Here is a 19,739-nt window from a genome sequence, read left to right on the forward strand (position 1 = left end):
TGTTTGGTGAAGGCATAGCCTGTGTTTCACATACCCAATGTTCTTCTAAAGCACTGAACATAATGAGGTGCCACACATCATTCACTGTTCAGTAAATGTGTCACATTTAAATTGCAACCTACCTCTTGTCCTACAGCTTCAACTGCTCACAGCACACTGTGTTTTATATTTTATCTGGAATTCTACTCATATCTAAAGTTGAACTCATCTTCCCACGATCATAAGATTCCACATTTGAAATTCCTTCTATTTGTCAAGGTAGGACATTTTTCTCATTAGCCAGGTTAAGAAAAATGTAAAAGACCTCAGTTTTTACTTTTACACTTTCTTTCTCTTTCTATGGTCATCAAATGTCTTTGACTACTTCACTGAACAATTTACACCTGCATTTTACAGCGACATCTTAACTGGTGTTCCTCCTGCTCATTTCCTTTATTTGAGCACTAACAGTACGAGCTAGAATTGTTTTGAATGCTTCCTATGTGCTAGGCACTGCCAAAACACTTCGTAGTCAGTCATTCATTTACTCCTCACAACTATCTTATTACTGAGAGTCCCAGGGAAATCAAATGGCTTCCCTATTGGTAACAGAACTACAGAGTGGTGAGCTGGATGCAAACCCAGGCAGCCTGGCACCAAGGACGAGGCTCTGAAAATACTCATGTGTACTGCTTTCCATTCTTGAATTCATCTTCAACTACTATCAGATTATTTCCATCACTTTCCATGACAAAAAAAAATTCTTTTTTTATGGAAGAAAAATGATATTTTCTTAGAATTCTAGACCATGCTCAATTTCTCCCCATGACGCTGGTCCAAGCTTGTCAACTGAAAGAGTGCTTCTCTCCAGCAGTGGCAGACTCCCTGCTCTGCCTGAAGCAGGTCCCTCCCCTCATCATTCCTGCCTCGTTAAGGCTCCTGTCTCCACGTGTTCTATCACCCAAGGAGGTGGTACCCATGAATTCAGAAGCTGCAAACTGGCAGCCAATCTGTCAGATCTGGCTTATGCAGTACTGGTTTTATAGTGCCTTGAAAGAAGATACTTAAAAATTAGGAGGTTTCATAGAGATTCAGATTCCTAGTTCTTCAGAAAAATGGAAAGACTGACAAGAGCTGAGTAGTTGCTGCTTTATCTAGATGGTGCAGACCCCACCACTCCCTATGGTCTCCTCAATACTAGATGCAGGTAATAGTCACTATTTAACTTGCACTAGTTTGGGTTGTGGGTCTTTAATAATGGCATTAGAGGAAGGTGCAATATTTCTTATATTAACATTTCTTTGAAAAGTTGGAAAATAAAAGGTAGAGTAAGACAATTTTTATGATGAAGAAAACAAAAATGATATATTTCATAAAGCCAATACAATTTTTTTTCTTTATCAATCAGTAAATGCTTGCCAATGGAAGGAAGAGAAATACGAGTTAATACTTATGTAACTCAATATACTAACACTCAGCCTGTACCATGCAGTTTCCATGTTATTACATTTAACATGCACTAAATCTCATGAGGTAGGTGACGTTATCTCCATGCAAGAGATAAGGTGACTGAGGCTCGAAGAGGGTGAATAAGTCGTCCTCAATCACACGGGCATGTAGCTATTTTGTAGTGTGACCAGGATGCAATTCTGACCTGGCAGAAAGGCTAAGTCTCTGCCACACTACAGACCGCCTTTGTAGTTCACAGCCCAGTGAGTGATTTAATTAACTGTTGATGCAGAGCACAGTATCCTTACTAATTATCACAGTCGGCACTGTGCTGGTTCACGCTGGCCAGCGAGGGCCTCTTGTGCACATCTCTTTCCGACCCCTCTTTCAACACTGTCACACTGGATGCTTGAAATCAGCCCTGGAGGGAGTATCTATACCACAGAAATCAGCAAAGGCTGAAAATTAGACCTGCTCTTTCTTTGATAGCTAATCATTAAACATTTACCAGCATATTCTTTTTAACAAGTAATCCAGCCATTCAAGGTTTGACCCAGAATAGTTTAATTCTTTGTTTATGGGCAAGTCTCCCCCTACAAGTAAGAACCTAAACGACTGAGCAGCGTAATGATTAAGAGACTGAACTGTCTGGTTCATCAGTTCTTGTTTTAAATCCCTGTCTTGCCACTCGTTCCATAACCTTGCAAGTTGCTCCATGTGTCTAAACTTCAGCCTCTTCGCCTAGAATTCACAGAGATGCTCATTATCCTGGGTGGGTACGGGTGGCCCGGGCACAGAGCACAGGGCCAGCGCCCTTGCTCCCAGCCTGCAAGATGCAGGCCCGGGGCTGCTGGGTAGGGAATACCTTGGTCGTCGAGACTATAATAGAACTATCAAAAGTAGAAAAATGCTCATATAAATTATGAAACACAGTTTACAGGGTTTTTTTTCCTGTATTAGTGGAAATATTACAAAATTTCGGTCAAGGCCCCTGTCTCCCTCAAACATTTTAGTTATGCTGTACTTAAAATACTTTGCTCAAAGGGCTATTTAGAGGATGAAATGAAATAACATCTGTAGGGCACCGAGCACTGTGCTTGGCACACACAAAGTTAGAGCAAAAATAGCCATTTCTATTAGCCATGTGGGGAGCACCCCTTCTGCTACTGTTGCAAAAAAGAAAAAAAATCAAATTTCTCTAACGTTAATTATAAACGTAACTGAAAAAATACAAACAAAAAAGACTCCAGGATAATACTGGTTGAAAGAAGCCACCAAGGAGAGATTAGCTGCAGAAAAGGTATGCTGGGCCCTGTTAGAAATAAAGGTGAGACTTGCTCGTGGTTTTTCTCACTGATGCTCATAGCTTTCAATGGTAACCAAGCAGAGCAAGTCTTTGTCCTCATGGAATTTACATTCCACATTCCACTGAAGTTCAAACTTCTGGAGCCCAGTGACTGTGCTTTACACGCATTTGTACTCTGCCAAGAATCCAGAACTTCGAGAAATCTATTAGCAAACAATTGTTCAACATGCAATGAGGTTAATTAAGGGACACTGTGTGGTCTTCATTCGAAGGACCTCTGGGCTTGCTGTTGGGTGTTGCCATGAATGGATGAGAAATGAAGGCTTTGGGAATTTGAGTAAGAGGTTGGCCCAAACAGAAGGCAGGAGAAGCTGCCAAAGAAGAAAGGATTGGAAGAGAGGGGAGAGATGCGGTTACAGAGGGAAACACCCACGAAGGAAGATCAGGTGGTTTAAAGTGGCAAACAGGGGCATTTCCTGCACGATGTGCAAAGTCCTTGTCATCATCTCTTTCCCCACACAAAGCTCCCTTGACATCTTTATTGTTCAGCAAATCTTTCAAGGTTGGCTGTTTGGGATTTGAGGGTTGGTTACCAAAAGCTAAGCCTAGCCTGAACGTGAGCACAAGACAGGACAGAGATTGCAAAGGCACACGTGTTACAGTCAGCAATCCAAACCTTTTTTCTTTGTTGTTCTTGTTGCGTTATGTATGCCATGAAGTTGCTATTTCTAATCATGAATTGGGCTGGGTGGCCACTGCCCTATTTATTGACATACCTGGTGTGTCAAAACTCTGCAAGTTGCTGGAAGTAGTCGTTTTAACTCACTCTGGCAGACACTGCTAATTGCTAACCAATATCCATTCTCTACTTCTTCCATAAAAACACAACTCAATTTTTATTTAGCATGACAATGCAATCAACCTTCTACTACTTTTTCCAGCCTTCTTTTCCATGAGGTGTGGACATGTCAATATGTTACAGCTTATAATATATACACAGGTGCATAGTATGTGACTCCTAGGAAAGTTGCTTAGAAGGCAATTTTTTAGAGCAGGCAGACAGCCACATATGAGCAGAGAAAGAGGGACACTGCCCAAATGGCAGGAATCCATGTATCATGTGAACAATGGGGGTCCTTGGGCAGACAGAGAAAAGCAGGAACCTCTGGACTGACAAGAGATCACATGTTTTGGGGTGATGAGCAGTCTGGAGGCAGGCAAAGAAAGGTGAGAAAAGGCAGGACTCTCCAGTGTCCTATGTAGCCTTTTGCTCATTATGCCCTCATTACAATAAAATTAGCCTTGCAGATGAGAAGTACCCATCAGGCACCGATGCCATTACACTTCCGATCCAGACTAAATGAGGACAAAAAATAACCTCCTCCCCTCAGGAAGGTGGAGCTGGGATGGAGATCAGGGAATATGACCCCAAACCCCTCCCCAGTGAATACTCTGCCCATTCATTTTCACACCCCATGGAACCAACATGCCAAAGAAACTCAGCACAGCTGCTCACCTAAGCCTGCCTGCTCTCCACCTGAGATCATACTATTTACCCCTTAATAAATGCCCACTGTACTTTCTTAATCTCCACGTCCCATCTCTGAATTCTTTCTGTGACGAGACAGGAACCTAATTGCCGGCAGCAAGTTGACTCAGTTCTACAGCCTCTCCGTCCCTCGTTCTATTTGTGTTTTATCTGAATTAAAGATAAGATGGCTTGAACCCCAGAATTTATCTTTGTCCATGAAGCAAATTTGAAAATAGAAGCCCTGTAGTGAAGATATCTGGGCAGAAAACTACAAGGAGTTAGGTGGCTAGGCCATTCATCAAATCATCGTGGGAGACTTGACTAGTTATCTTTTATGTGCTTTTTTAACCTCACTGTTATTTTGTTTTTTTCTTTCATGCAGCCAACCTAATCCTAACTTATTTTATCATAACATCCCATTATCAACTGACAAACATTATTGTTATTATTTTTAAAATAAGAATCTTGCTTACCAGTGATTCCTAAGTGTTTTCAGAGATTTGTGGCCATCCATGCCACTGATACAAGTATGTTCATAATTTTTCATTCATGGTGATTTCATTTATGTAGATAGGTCATTCATTTGCATTTATTTAAGTCAATTTTCAACTTTACTCAGTGATTATTTGGAGTAAAGTAAAGAAAATGCAGCCATTAGTAAACATATAGCTCTACTTTAGGATGAATTATTTTTTCTAAAATACAAGTATTCACTGAAAAAAATGCATACTTTTATATCATTAGCAAAGAAATGGTAAGGCCAGTCCCATCTATTGTTTTAACTTCAGTATATTTAATCTATGTAATTTAAAAGGAGCTGTCGACCGAGTATTCATTCCCTCCTTCTTCTTTACTGACATCTCAATTTTGAGGAACAAAGAGTTAAGCTTAAAAAAACAAACAGAAAAAAAACCCTGCATCACCTTGTCCCCCTCTCAGTGATGGCCAAGTGATGTAATTCTGACCAACTACATGTAAGTACAAGTAATTAACAGAGCTTCCTTAAAAGCTTCTTTAAAGGGAACAGTCTCAGCAGGTTCACGCCCTTTTACCCTTTGCCATTCCTTCCCTCCTGCCTGGTTGGGAGTGAGAGCTGGGGCAGAAAAGTCATCCAAAAACCTTTCAAGAAAAGCTGAGAGAGCCGCAGAAACCTGGACTCGGATGGATACTTTTAGCAGCTGAACCAAAGCCTGCAAGCGCTTGTCTTCAGACTTCTCCCTGTTGAGTGGATTATAAATCCCAATTTGTTTAAGTGACAGGAATCCAGGCAGACAGATACAACCCCTAAAAGTTACAGGGCTCAGGGAAAAATAAATAAAAAGGAAGCGAACTGTGCGTCTTTTAGGAGGTGGCGTACACAAGATGATGATTTTTCAAAACTATTTTCAAGCCTGCTTTCTGTACTAGCAGTTGACGGTTGGCAAGATTTCCTTTCCCCATTCTCTCTTCAATCACGAGAGAAGCCAAGGTCATTTCCTTCTCCTCTTTTTCTCCCATCCTTTAACAAAGTTCTCCCCTTAGGAAACGATTTCTGAGCCTCTTACCCATGAATAATTGAGACTGTGTCTCCTTGTTCTTTCTTTTTCACTTCCTTTGCCTGATTTCCAATTCTTTTTCTTCAACATCCCATTACTTTCCTTCTTGTTTTATCTCTCTCCTTTGCTTTTTTCCTCTTTTCTTTCTCACCTCCATTTCCTTTCTTCTTTAATCTATTTTTCCAGTTTATGCATTTTAACATATATATAATTGACTCTGAAAAATCAGTTATTACTTGATTCTCTCTCTCTATCCCCCCCACCCTCTCTCACACCATCCCAAATGTCTGAGGTACTGAAATTTTGGAAAATTACAAAAGGAAACAGTTTAGCAAGCAAACACAATGACTATAAGTGTCAGTGAACTGGCTACACACACACTTGTGTATGTATATACATACTTGGTCATACCTGGTGTGTTCTTTGGAGAGACCTTTTGTTATAAAATGATAAACATATATTACTGGCAAAAAAAAATAGAAAGATAGAAGTCCTCTTGGTACATCTCTAATCTCAGTGATTTTCCTAGCATGACAACCACTTGCTGGCATAAAATGTCAATGTGTATGCCCGTACATGAACTTTTAAAATTTCATTCCATACCAGATTCAAAGCCATTTCCTCCATTTCTTACACTTACCTTAAACATGATGTAAGTGCTTATTCACTTTAAAAGTATTTCTCTAATTCTTCAGTGGCCTTGATATTGGAGCTTTCCTCCACACTTTCCACCAAAGCTCTCTCCCAATGTAAAAGTAAAATAAATGAAAATTGGAATGGCCATTCACCAGCTCTACAATGATTTGTGTAATAAATCAATCTTGCCACAAAACAGTCTCTTTTGGCAAATCTGGTGGGGACATTACAGTGCCTGCAAATTACTGTATGATTTGTTTATAACTTCAAAATCCTTTACCAGGTTTTAAAGAGAATTCATGGTTTATTGCCTTAGGGTCATTTCATGACAGCAAATGTGGTTTTTCTGACATAAAAACGCCACGCAGTAACTAAATGAATATAAAAAGGTCCCTCCACAAAAAGAAATGAAGCTCAGTTCCAACAGCCTTGCGTTTCGAAGGGAAAACGGGCGGGGAAGTAAATTGAACTGACAAGGTAATGGAAGCCATAGGTGAAAAGACAGTTACTTCATTAACTTAGCAAAAGGTTTTGACCCCTCACAATACCTGTAGCAGTTCAGCTGTGTAAGGTACTTGGCCTCTTTCCTTCAAAAGCTATTTTCCAACAGATTTTTGGAAATAGCTTAGTACCACCACCAGGAACCTGCTAAAGGCATGTGATGAAAATGCCAAGAGTGGATATTAAGCAGCTTTGTTGCTTCAGTGAAATATGGAAAGAAAAGAAGACAAAACCAGCAATAATCCCCCAATCCTGTCTGTGTGGGAGCCTGGCACTCTCCTCTGAGCAGACTTCTGCAGGGGGACCCCCATTCCCTGGAGGTCTCTCTGTCATCTGCCTTCCTGTAATCACCACCCAAATCCTTCCCTTAAAAAGGCACACAGCCACCATGCACACTCTCATTGTCAAGAGAACACACAGAATTCTACAGGCTTCCTTTCAGTCTAGGCACATACAGGATGCGAGCCCAGCACCATGAGAAATCATAGCTTATCAATCGTAGTTGAACATCTGTTGATCAACCAGTCTACGCCAAGCACATCGAAGCCCTCCATACCTATTATCTCTTTTACCCTCTCAACATGAGTCCCCTCATTGCATAGGCAGAATAAACTAAGGCAGAGAAGTTAACTAAGTTATGCAGGGTCACACAGCAGGGGGCAGAGTCAGAATGTGAATCTATATGACTATATGTACTATATGACTCCAGAACTCTCTTCTAAGCAGTCACCAAAACTGCTTTAAGAAGCCCTCCCTACACTGTTGGAGGGAATGTAGTTTGGTGCAGCTGCTATGGAAAATAGTATGGAGATTCCTCAAAAGACTAAAAATAGACTTACCATATGATCCAGCAACCCCACTCTGGGCATATATCCAATGGGAACCTTAATTCAAAAAGATACATACACCCCAATGTTCATAGCAGCACTATTTACAATAGCCAAGACATGGCAACAACCTAAATGTCTATGGACAGATGACTGGATAAAGAAGTTGTGGTATATTTATATAATAGAATGCTACACAGCCATAAAAAATAATAAAATAATGCCATCTGCAGCAACATGGTTGGACCCAGAGATCGCCATTCTAAGTCAAGTCAGAAAGAGAAAGAAAAATACCATATCATATCACTTACATGTGGAATCTAAAAGAAAAAAGACAAATGAACTTACTTGCAAAGCAGAAAACAGACTCTCAGACATAGAGAACAAACTTATGGTTACCAAGGAGGGAGGAGGGTAGGAGGGGATAAACTGGGAGTTAGAGACTTGCAGATACTGATATATATAGAGAATAAAGAACAAGTTCATGCTGTATAGCACAGGGAACTATATTCGATACCTTGCAGTAAACTTATGATGAAAAAGAATATGAAAACAAATATATGTATGTTCATGTATGACTGAAGCATTGTGCTATACCCCAGAAATTGACACATTGTAAACTGACTATACTTCAATTAAAAAAAAAAAATATATATATATATATATACAAAAAAATACTGATTTAAGGAAAAAAAAATACTTAACTAGGGCTTCCAAAATGCTCACCTGGAAATTCAGCCCATTACACGCCCGTTTGTTCAACTTCTCCCCTCCTCGGTGGCTTTAACACCGGCCTAATGCTGCAGGGCTGAGCGCTCCTTTAAATGGGAGCTGCTGAAAGGGCACAGAGATTTCTAAGCAGACTGAAAGGCCTGAGGCTTCTGCTTGGTATTTTCAGAAGGGTATTCCTTAGAAGGCTGATCCTTCCCCAGCCCCACGGGACAACAGGGCGCGTGACCCTCCCCCTTTAGCCCTGTCGTATTTGCATTTTCTAATTGCAGGGCACAGGCAGCTACTGATCTGATTGCTAAGCAGGTACTTCATCCTGGTGCCTCTCCCCACAGACCAGCTCCCATCTCTCCCAACAGTTAAGCTGCGTCACTTTTTGGGGTGATGCCTAGTCACCCCAGGTCATTGTGTTTTTGACCTTCTGCCTCTGGCCTCTTCCCTGTTACCCACATACACTTCCACTAAAGTCTCCTTTTCCTTTCCTAGAAATCTTGCTTCAAGATGCTTTTTTCTGCCTGAGACCGGAAGGCAGCCTGAAGCGGCAGCCCTGTACCCTCCCACGCCCTCCAGGCATCCGGGCTCCTGGAGTAAAGCTAAAATTCGCCAAAACTGTCTGGTGGTCACACCCTGCAGCAGCCTCTCTGGACTTGGCAAGGGCTTCCAAATCACTCTGGAGAGGGGAGGGAGGACGCAAGAGCAAAAAGAATCATAAAATCACTGTTTCCTCTCCCACTGGCTGTCTCATCAAATTTAGAAAGTGCGATAACCATCTATCCAATTAGGTCGCAGAGATTGCTAGTAGTTCTAATACATAGCAGGGATTCCACTTAATCAATTTGATATTGCCAGGTTACTTGTTTTAACTAAAGAGGCTGCTAAATTCAGTCAGTTAACAGGGTAATTCAGACGCGTTGGCCTATTGCTTTTAGCTAATCAGCCTGTTATTAAGGAATTATAAAAACTATTTTTGCACGTTAGTTGACTAAATCTGGGGACCGGGGCCTAATGTCTCCATTTCAGATTGTATCCAAGTCAGATGACCCACATTTTACCCCTAATAATAAGCTTGTGGACCTTAAGGAGTACATTGTTATTATGCCCTAAAACTCAAAACAGAGAAGAAGCTTTCCTGATGGCCAGATGGGACTCGAGAAGGATACAAGAGGATGGAGCCAGTTGACCCGGAAATGTTCACGTTAGACTCAGAATTTCCCTTAATGTGTTGCTCTCCTGTGTTGAGTTCTAAACTGATAAGAGAGATATTTTATTTGGATATGGCCTTTGGCTTGAAACAGCATTTTTCACATATGTGTAATTTAAAATAGCCACTGCATTTGAAGCTGAAAACCAGCAATGAGCAGGGCTAGCCATTGGTTAGCAATAATCAACTTAAGTACCTTGATGGCATTGCTAAGATACCTCAACACTGGAAGGTGACCTGTGATGGCCATGCTAAAATACAACAGCTGTTATCAAAAGAGAAGAGACTTTAGTCCCTGGATGATCTCATGTATATGCCAGGGTTTCACAAGGGGCAGTGAAGAGACTGAGAAGTATATTCTATCTTCTTATTTTAAGGAATAAATATGAACATGAAGGAGAGAAAGCGCAGGAACTGGTACCATTTTGGAGAAAGAGCTATCCAACCGAGAGGCTGGCGTAATACGGACTGAGTATCTGTTTTGTGTCTGTGTGAATTCACGTATTCAAAAGAACCCAGAAGCCATGCAATTTGCTTCCATGAAATGCTGCAAGATGCATTTATTCTTGGGCAATGAAATGGTATATCTTCAGAAAAGCCTGTGACCAAAGATTCTGAATACAAGCCTAGAAAAGTGTGTCACATGAAGACACCTGTCTTTCGATGCTCTTAGAATTGTTGATAACAGAGCCCGAAGATGTAGTCTTGTACAAAATATGAAATGCTGTATTTCTTGGATGGCCCTGTAATATAGAATGTAGAATAATCAAACAGGAAGGCCTCAAGTTACCGGTGCTGAGAGGAAGTTACAGGTTTATGTAGTTAGGTCCTGCTGCCTGTATACTTGCAATAAAGGGCCTGTTTTGTTATATTGTCTGTACTTAATTTTAAAATACCTCAGCACAGACAATATATGTGGGTGTTATTTTCAATCCGTAACTGAGGGGCACTGAGTGAACATTTAAAGTACCTTGACTGGGAATATACCAGCCTATAACCCTGTAGGCCTCCCGTCCAGGGGCTTTAGCTGTCTTTATCTCCAATAACCATCGAGCCCTTAAAAGTTCACATACTGGACGATACAATACGTTTTCATCAGTGAACTGAGTGGCATTTAAGATGCATGTGGAGGAAAGTTATCGCTCAGGGCAGCACGTCCCACCCCAACACCTTTGTAAGAACCCAGAGTAAGAGTCAGCAAGCCCCACAGGCTCAGTCCTACAGAATGTTGTCTTGGGTTTAGGATTCTGTAACTGGACCTGTATTTCACCACTGTACTAGCATTTTCCCAAGAAATAGAACCAGTAGGAGATTATAATACAGAATTGCTATAAGGAACTGGCTAAAGCAATTGCAGAAGCTGACAAGATCCAAGATTTGCAAGCTGGAGACCCAGGAGAGCCAGCGATGTAAGTTCTCATCTGAAGGTCGGGAGGCCCGAGACCCAGGAGGAGCTGATATTTCAGTCTGAGTCCCAAGTCAAAACAAAACCCATGTCTCAGCTCAGAGGCAGTTATGCGGAAGGGATTCCCCTCTTATTTGCGGGAAAGGTCAGCCGTTTTGTTCTACTCTGGCCTTCAGCTGATGGCATGAGGTTCATACACATTAGGGAGAGCAATCTGCTTGGTTTAAATATTAAATACATCCCAAAACACCCTCACAGAGACCCTCAGAATAACGCTGGACCAGATATCTGGGCACCCCATGGCCCAGTCAAGTTGACGCACAAAATTAACCATCACAACCAGCTACCAGAGAATTTGACATCTGCCCCAACTGTAACATTAAGTCAGTGCTGCCTCTGGAAGGATGTCACATTTGCCTCTAGTGATCATGCCAGGTGGTGCTGGAACAATGAAATGGACAGAGACCAGGGACCACATCAATACTACTGAACATGTTCTATGATTACTTTTGTGCACACTTGCTAATACATCTTGGTATATATGGCAGAATTTTCTCATTGCTTTCATTGTAACCTATTGTCATGAGACTTTAAGGAAGATACCTATAGCTCTCAACCACCTCTAAGGTACTGGAGACCGGTATCAACCAAAAAAGAACCTCACGAATTTGAATCATCGTATTCCATTGGCTTAAGCTAGACTGCAGCACATTTCCTAACAAGTCTCTCGGTAGTAAAATGACTTTTCTCACTGAAGAGGCTTTGGAAATGCCCTTCCCATCTCAACAGCACGTGGGACAAAACTGATCGCACAGAGAGGGCGCAAGTGACAGAGAGCACTGCCACCGGCCTCAGGTAGAGAGCAGAGGCTTGCAAGGGCCCATGGCTATTTCTGATAATATGAAAAATAGGAAGCTAGCATTGAGCAGAACATAGTGGAGTAAAATATAGTTTCTATGGAATTCAACTGCTAAAGGCTGTCCCATGAGCAAAAGCAGAAACAAAGTAAGTCACTAGAACCTAGAGAAAGCAGCAGACATCAGAGCATCCTCAAAAAGAGAACACAGAGAAGAGAGGCATGACACCCGTGTTGCAAGCTTAGGGATTATCATCAGATCTGTGGCAGTTAGAACATCGAATCAACATCAAAAGCCACGGAATTACTTTAGAGTTCACTGCATGTGTGCACATGGAATGTACACAGTTCTTACTGTCCTTCTTTTGTCCTCTCAAATATTCCCGAATTAAAGAACGCTCCCTATTTTGATAAGAGAGTGAATGGAAACCATCTTATATAATTAGAGTCAAGACTCTGGTGCCCTGAGTGGATGGAACAGGTAAGCATTTGCGTGTATAGAATGCAGTCCTAACCAGGCTTAACTCTCTCCTTGTACACTCCACCCAAAGGAAGAATCCTGTAGCCCAAGACACAAAATTAATAACCATTCCAAACATACATACATACTAACCAGGAGCATACTTATTAACTCTCCGGAAACAAATCTACTTTCCAAGATGTTTTCTATTTACCACTGAATGTGAAGGCCCCTTGCTTCAGCTGATGGTATCTGAGCAGGACTGGGAAGGGGAGGAAATTGTTGAATTACTTTACACGGTGCTCTCTCAACTGACTTTGTAAGGCGATATATGTTTTGAGACTTAGGATATGCGCTTTTGGAAGATACAGTAACTCTTATCAACCTTGCAGCGTTTGCTCTGGTAAATCACTGTATCAGTGTCTAAAATTGTGTATTCAAATGGAAAAGACCAGGCGGTTTCCTTCACAGGACAGTCTTTTGTGTGCCTTCATGTCTCTTGTTCAATCTACTTTCAGCCTTCTCCTCATTTCTTCGTATCTTATCTCTTCAGGACAGTTGGGCTTATTTAGATTATTAATGTCTCTTTTTCAGGGATATTATCCCTAAGAGGCTATTTCTTATTCTGCTCTGAGCTTATAAAGCTAATCTAAGCATAGGGGTACCACTGACATTAAAGGAAAATCTGTTCAGAAAACATCTCCATGGGACTTGGCCAGAAGAAGAAAAAAAAAAAAGGGGGGGGGTAATGAACACAACATTCTCTCCAATCAATTCAACCCTCCAGGCAGATTCCTAGAATGATTTTAGGATGAACATTTTTGCTTCATGATAAAAAAAGAAGCAGCTTTGATTTCAGGTATCATTTATTCGTAAGTTAGAGATACTGAAGTTGAATATGTTTTTATGCATATAATTCACTTTCAGAGCCTCATAATGTGGTAACAGGCATGTCTCTGTGCAGAGTTGGGATGGCAAACATGCTGTGGGCTCTTTGTATTACGAGTATATTATGTATCTGGTGTTTCGCTTCCTCAGCAAGATAAGCTTTATCATTACATATAAGATCACATGGTGTTTTTTGTCGTTGTTCAAGATTTGATTTGCAGATAATATTATGTATAAAATAGATAAACAACAAGTTTATACTGTACAGTACAGGGAACTATATTCAATATCTTGTAGTAACTTATGGTTAAAAAGAATATGAAAACGAATATATGTATGTTCCTGTATGACTGAAATATTGTGCTGTACACCAGAAATTGACACAACATTGTAAACTGACTATACTTCAATAAAAATATATCAAAAAATAAATAAAAGAAGTTTGCACTGGGCAAAAATTTTAAAAAAAGATCACATGGGAAAATTCGATTAGTAAGGAGAAAAAGATAGCTGAGCCTTTTGACATCACTAGAAGGGAAGTTTAGCTGAGGAATAGGATATAAAAAAACTTTCTGAACAAAACTGGTAGAAACTCAATTTCTCTTCTCTCATGAGTTTACTTGAATTCTGTCATTTCATACAATTAAAGGCTCTGGATGGTAGCTTCTCCCCACTCTGGAACCCATTTGTCACTGAGTCCAAACTGGTGAGGAGGTGGGGGGAGTCAAATACACAAAAACTGCATTTACTCCCTATTATGGCGACCACTAAAATCACTGAATTAAAAAACTGTTGCTCAATAAAATGTTAGTTTCAAAATGCCTCTGTAATAAGTCCAAAGTCATTTCTCACCATCTCATCCAATCTCATATCCAACTGGTCACCAATTTCCTGATTTTTCTGCTTTTACAATGTCCTTCGGATTTTCACGTTTTTCTGTATAGGGCTTAGAACTGCTCTCTTAAGAATAACAAACTCCAGCCTGATTCAATCACACTTTTTATCTGTATATATCTGCAAACTGCAGACTTAGGTGTAGCTAAGTTAGTATAACTATTGTCTATGAGAACATCAAGTACAAATTACTCTAACTTTAAATTTAAAACGCATCTCTGGGAGAGGTAAGCAGTTGGGTCTTGCTTTTTATCTAGTCTGATAATTTCTGCCTTTTAATTGGAGTCCTTTAATATGCACATCTTAAATCTGCTATTTAGTATTTGTTTTTTATTTGGATCATCATGTCATTTTATTCCTTCTTTCCTTTCTACTTTTAGGTTAAGCAAATATATTTTTAGTATTCCATTTTGAGTCCTCTTTTGGCTTCTTTTCTCTACTTCCTTGCATTATTTTCTTTAGTGGGTGCTCTAGGGGTTACAATATGAATCATTAAGTTATCACAGACTACTGAGAATATTTATTATTTTGTATAAAACAAAAACATTGTAACAATAGAATATTTTCACTTAACACCTCACCTTTTGTGCTGTCAGATATTAATATACATATATAGTACACACATACAGTGTTAAAATTTTGTTTTAAATATATATCATTTATTTTAAAAATTAGAACAAAACTATATACAGTGTTCTATATTTACCATTTCCCATGATCTGTGTTTCTGGAGATTCAAGTTATCATGTGGTATTATCTTCCTTCAGCATGAAGGATTTTTTCTACAATTTCTTGCAACACGAGGTGCTTGAGATGAATTCTCTACTTTTTTTCTTTATCTAAGAATGTTTTTATTTGTCCTCTGGTTTGAAGGATAGTGTTTGTAAATACAGATTTTTTTTCTTTCAGCAATTTAAAGATGCCTTTCCATTTTCTGCTGACCTTTATTTTTTTATGAAAAGAAGCTGGCCATTGTCTTATTATTCTTTATGAAACGGATCACTTTTTTCTCTTACTGCTTTTAAGACTTACTAGATTCCAGCAGAATGGCTATGTTGTGCCTACGTGTGGTTTTCATCATAATTCATCTTGTTTGGGTTTTTCTAATGACCCCCTAAGCTACAAATCTCTGTGATGGATGATTTCGTTGATTGCATCCCTTGCTAAGAGAGGCACTGCTTTGAGTTTTGGACTTGCTGCCTCTTCGCACGGTTACTAGGTACACTCCTATGCAAAAGCAGCCACTGGCTTGCTATGGGGTTCTTGTTAATACTGGACGCTGGCCCAGCGGAGGCTTTATGACTCTCCAGCCTGATAGTCCCATCTTGGCGTGGGCAATTCAGACTCATGGTCTGAAACTCAGGGTGTGAAAGCCTCATGAAACCTCACTTGTCAAAATGGAATTGGTGCATTTAAGAATACAGCCAGCCTGGCCTGGGGCAGCATCTTGGTGTTACAATAACCTGACAACTATCATTTTGGGGGAATCTTTTTCCTTTGCTCTACTATCTAAAGCAAATCTGCTGGCTTGTTGTGCTCTCGAAACATTGTCTGGGGCTGTGTGCCACAGATGTGATGGCATATCTAAGTGGAGACCCAGTGGTGCCCACCGGGCTGTTCAACCTCAGCACCAGCACCAGCACCAGCTATGAAGAACCAGCATGGACGTGACCACTCTGTTCGGCAGGTAATACTTGCCTTGATGAAATGTCTTATATTTTACTGGCTTTTGGGCTTTTACCAATGGTCTAGCTGTTTGGTCTGCCGCTTGGTATGCTACAGACTGGCCGATTAAACCCTTTGGAGCCACAAACTGTGAAAACAAATCATGGCTACTAGTGGAGCCATCTTGGTTACTGGTGTAGAGGTCCACGGTCAGGGTCTATTCTCTGATAAGACTGACTGTTCGAGCTTGTGCTGTTCAGATTGCCACCACTGCTGTCTAAATTCAGCTTCATACCAGATAGGGCAATGCAGCCACCATCATAGGCTGGGCACAATATAAAAGACTCTATTTCTGGTGTACCACTTCTGTCACCACCGCTTGCCAGACTTGTAACCCATGTCACAAGAGTTGATCCACTTGTTCTGTGGTGTGGGAGACCACATCGGACAGGGCATGGCTCTCACCAGCTCCTGTAGACTGACTACATCAGAACTTTGACTCCTTCGTAAGGCTAATAACTGTTCACTACTCTTTACTCTTTTTCTTGTTCTGGTGTTCCTGTATAATTAGCTGTATCTGGCCACAAATGTGACCTTTGAAACCAGTCCTCATCATGTATTTGGTCTTCTAAATCACTTGAAGTCTAAGAAGTGCTTTGTATCACAAAAATCGCCTAAGAATGAGTTGATTGTCTAGGTGATTGACAGAATGTCCATGTTCCTTCCCATCCACATATATCTGATATTGTGCATTGCAAAATCCTCCTCTAAAATTGTTTGTAAATTTTTGACTTTACCTTTCTTGTTTAAACACTGGATGCAACTATCCCCAGAAAGGTATCATGTCCTTTTGGCTGCTTCTTAGGTAACGATCAAAACCAAAGGAGTAGAAGGTTATACAGACCTGTTTTTAAAATTCAGGATTCCTCTCTTACTATTTCTGGACATGAAGATTTTTGCCTTCCCCTAATGGAAAACCCAGGCCAGCTTGGTTGCTATATTCTTTGGATGGCAGCCCAGCCAAAAGGGGGCATAAAGGAAATAAACTTAATTCTGGTTCAGCTACTTGAGCTCTCTTGTTGGACTGACATGGTCCTTGATAAGGATAATGACCTCCTGGTTGACTATATTGCTCATTAAGTCCCTCTACCCAGGCCAAACTGAGAAACATAATAGGTTTCTGTAAGTTTTGTAAAAATGTCCTTTTTTCTCTCATATCTGAACTTTCTAAATGAGAAGTCTAGGTGTGAGCAGGGGATGATGGTTAAAAAAAAAAAACGTGAATTTACTGATACTGAAAAGGTGATTCTGTAGGAGAGAATTAACATCCTGACACCAGAGGGAGAAATGCCTCAGACACCAGAAAGGGGGACTGTTAATAATCAGTTTTCCAGACTTACCTCTGGAGCCTTTAACATAGAGGAAAAATTCCCAATTTTGTTCTCTAAAAATGGTGTAAGAGCTTTAATTTTAACTGACCACTTGATGTACCAACTGCCATGCCCCACCTGATACCTGGGACCATGATTTGACCATCATCTTTCTTAACCTTACTCAGAAGTCTATTGGAAGAAGCATCTCCTTTTCCATCTAGAACATCTGTCAACACATCTGGATGTTTTTCCCACCTCCATTCTAATAGCCCTTGCTCAGTCCCATGAAGCTAATTCCACTCAACTAGTAGCAAAGACAAACAGGACAGGTCCTTCAAGCCATTCCTCCAAAACAAAGACTTGACTCAATTATTTTAACTGAACTGGGGACCCTAAGATCTACTGGCCAGATGACCATGTTAGAAGCCCTGTCAACCCATGACTCTGACCAACAGAGGTTTTACTTCAGGGGCACCAACAATTGTAAATAGCACTCCAAGGGTACCATGTACAGTTGCTTCCTATGTGTAAGTAGGGCATTAACTTGACTTCTTCCTGAAAACACTGTAACCTGAACTTAGAAGACCTTCAAGTATTTAAGAAACCAGTATCAGTAGACCATGTAATGCTCCTATGACTGTGGAAATCTCTCCAAAATTTGGTCACCCTTACTCAGAGATTTCTGGAGAGATAAACTGCTAATTAGTTATATACATACCCTGTGGGCTATTATTCCTATAATGGGAGTCATCCAATTAGAAAAAGTTGAATAAAATTGGCCCTTAACTTAGTTGATGTGATCAATAACACCACCGCAGCTCTAAAACGCATCCAGGTAAGCAACAAGTCAACAGCCAGAGTTGTGGCACGTAACAGAATTGCCGCAGACCTCCTCTTTGTGGGACAAGATGAAATCTATGCTCACTGGTATACCTTATCGTTCTAGACTGAGATTTTGGATCAAGGTAAGAGGTCAATGCAGAAATTTAAGAAGAAAATCACCTGTACTCCTATAGTAAACCCTGACCATTTATGGAATTCATTCAGCTGGCTGAGTGCAGCTGGGAGGAAGGCTAACACTGCAGGTCGTCCACCTCCTGCTGCTTGAAGTCTTGGTAATAGCACTCTTTTTCTTTTATTGAAGTACAGCTGACTTACAATATTTCATTAGTTTCAGATGTACAACAGTGATATTTTTATATACTACACACCAAAGTTATTCCAGTGTTTTTGACTATTTCCCAGTGCTGTACACTACATCCCTGTGATTTAGAACTGGTAGTTTGTACTTCTTAATTCCCTTGACCTATTCAACTCATCCCCTCCCACCCCCTGCCCAATCCCCTTCATTCAGGATGATATTTTTAAAGTGCTGAAAGGAAAAAAAAAATTTCAACCTAGGATACTCTACTTATTCAGGTTATCATTCAGAATTGAAGGAGGGAGAGAAAGTTCCCAGACAAGCAAAAACTAATAGTTCATCACCCAGGACACTCATGAACTCATCAACAAAAGAAAAAGATTTGCAGACATAGTAAATGCTTATGGTTACCAGGGAAAGGGGGTGGGAAGGGATCAATTTGGGAGTCTGAGATTTGCAAATGTTAACCACTATACATAAAAATAGATAAAAAACAAATTTCTTCTGTATAGCACAGGGAACTGTATCCAGTAACTTGTAATAACCTTTAATGAGAAAGAATATAAAAACAAATTATATATATATATATATATATACACACACACACACACACACACACACACGACTTGGGCATTATGCTGTATACCAGAAAATGACACATTGTAACTGACTATACTTCAATTTAAAAAAAATTTTAAAAACACACCAAAAACCTACCCTTAGAAGAAATGTTAAAAGGTCTTCTTTAGGCAAAAAAAAAGCTATTATTAGAAATACAAAAATGTTTGAAAGAAAAAAATCTCACTAGTGAAGGCAAATATATGGTAAAAGCAGTGGATCAACCACTTCAAAATCTTATATGAAATTTGAAAGACAAAAGATAAAATCAACTAACTACAATAAACAGCTAACGAATACACATACCTTAAAAATATGTCAAAAGCATACAACATGGAAGGAGTAAAAAATGTAGAGCTTTTAGAATGTGTTTGAACTTAAGTGACCATCAGTTTGAAACAGATATAGAGATATATACAAAACTCACAGTAACCACAATACAAAAATGTACAATATATATTTAAAAAATAAAGAGAAAGGTATTTTCTATAATCCTATAGAAAATCAAGCCACAAGGGAATAGACCAAAAGTAGAAGAAAAGCCTGCAAAGTTTCTTTTCAGAAAACAGCTGATGGGTTAGTGGGAATTTCTTAGTACGAGATTCATTGTTTTTCTCTGCCTTCAAAATTCTCTTTAACTTTTGCCATTTGAATTATGATATATTTTGGTGTAGATTTCTTTGGGTTCATCTTTGGGACTTTCTGTGCCCTGGCCCTGGATATCGGTTTCCTTTCCTAGGTTAGG

The sequence above is a fragment of the Vicugna pacos genome, chromosome 5, assembly GCF_048564905.1.
Source record: "Vicugna pacos chromosome 5, VicPac4, whole genome shotgun sequence".
NCBI lineage: Eukaryota > Metazoa > Chordata > Mammalia > Artiodactyla > Camelidae > Vicugna > Vicugna pacos.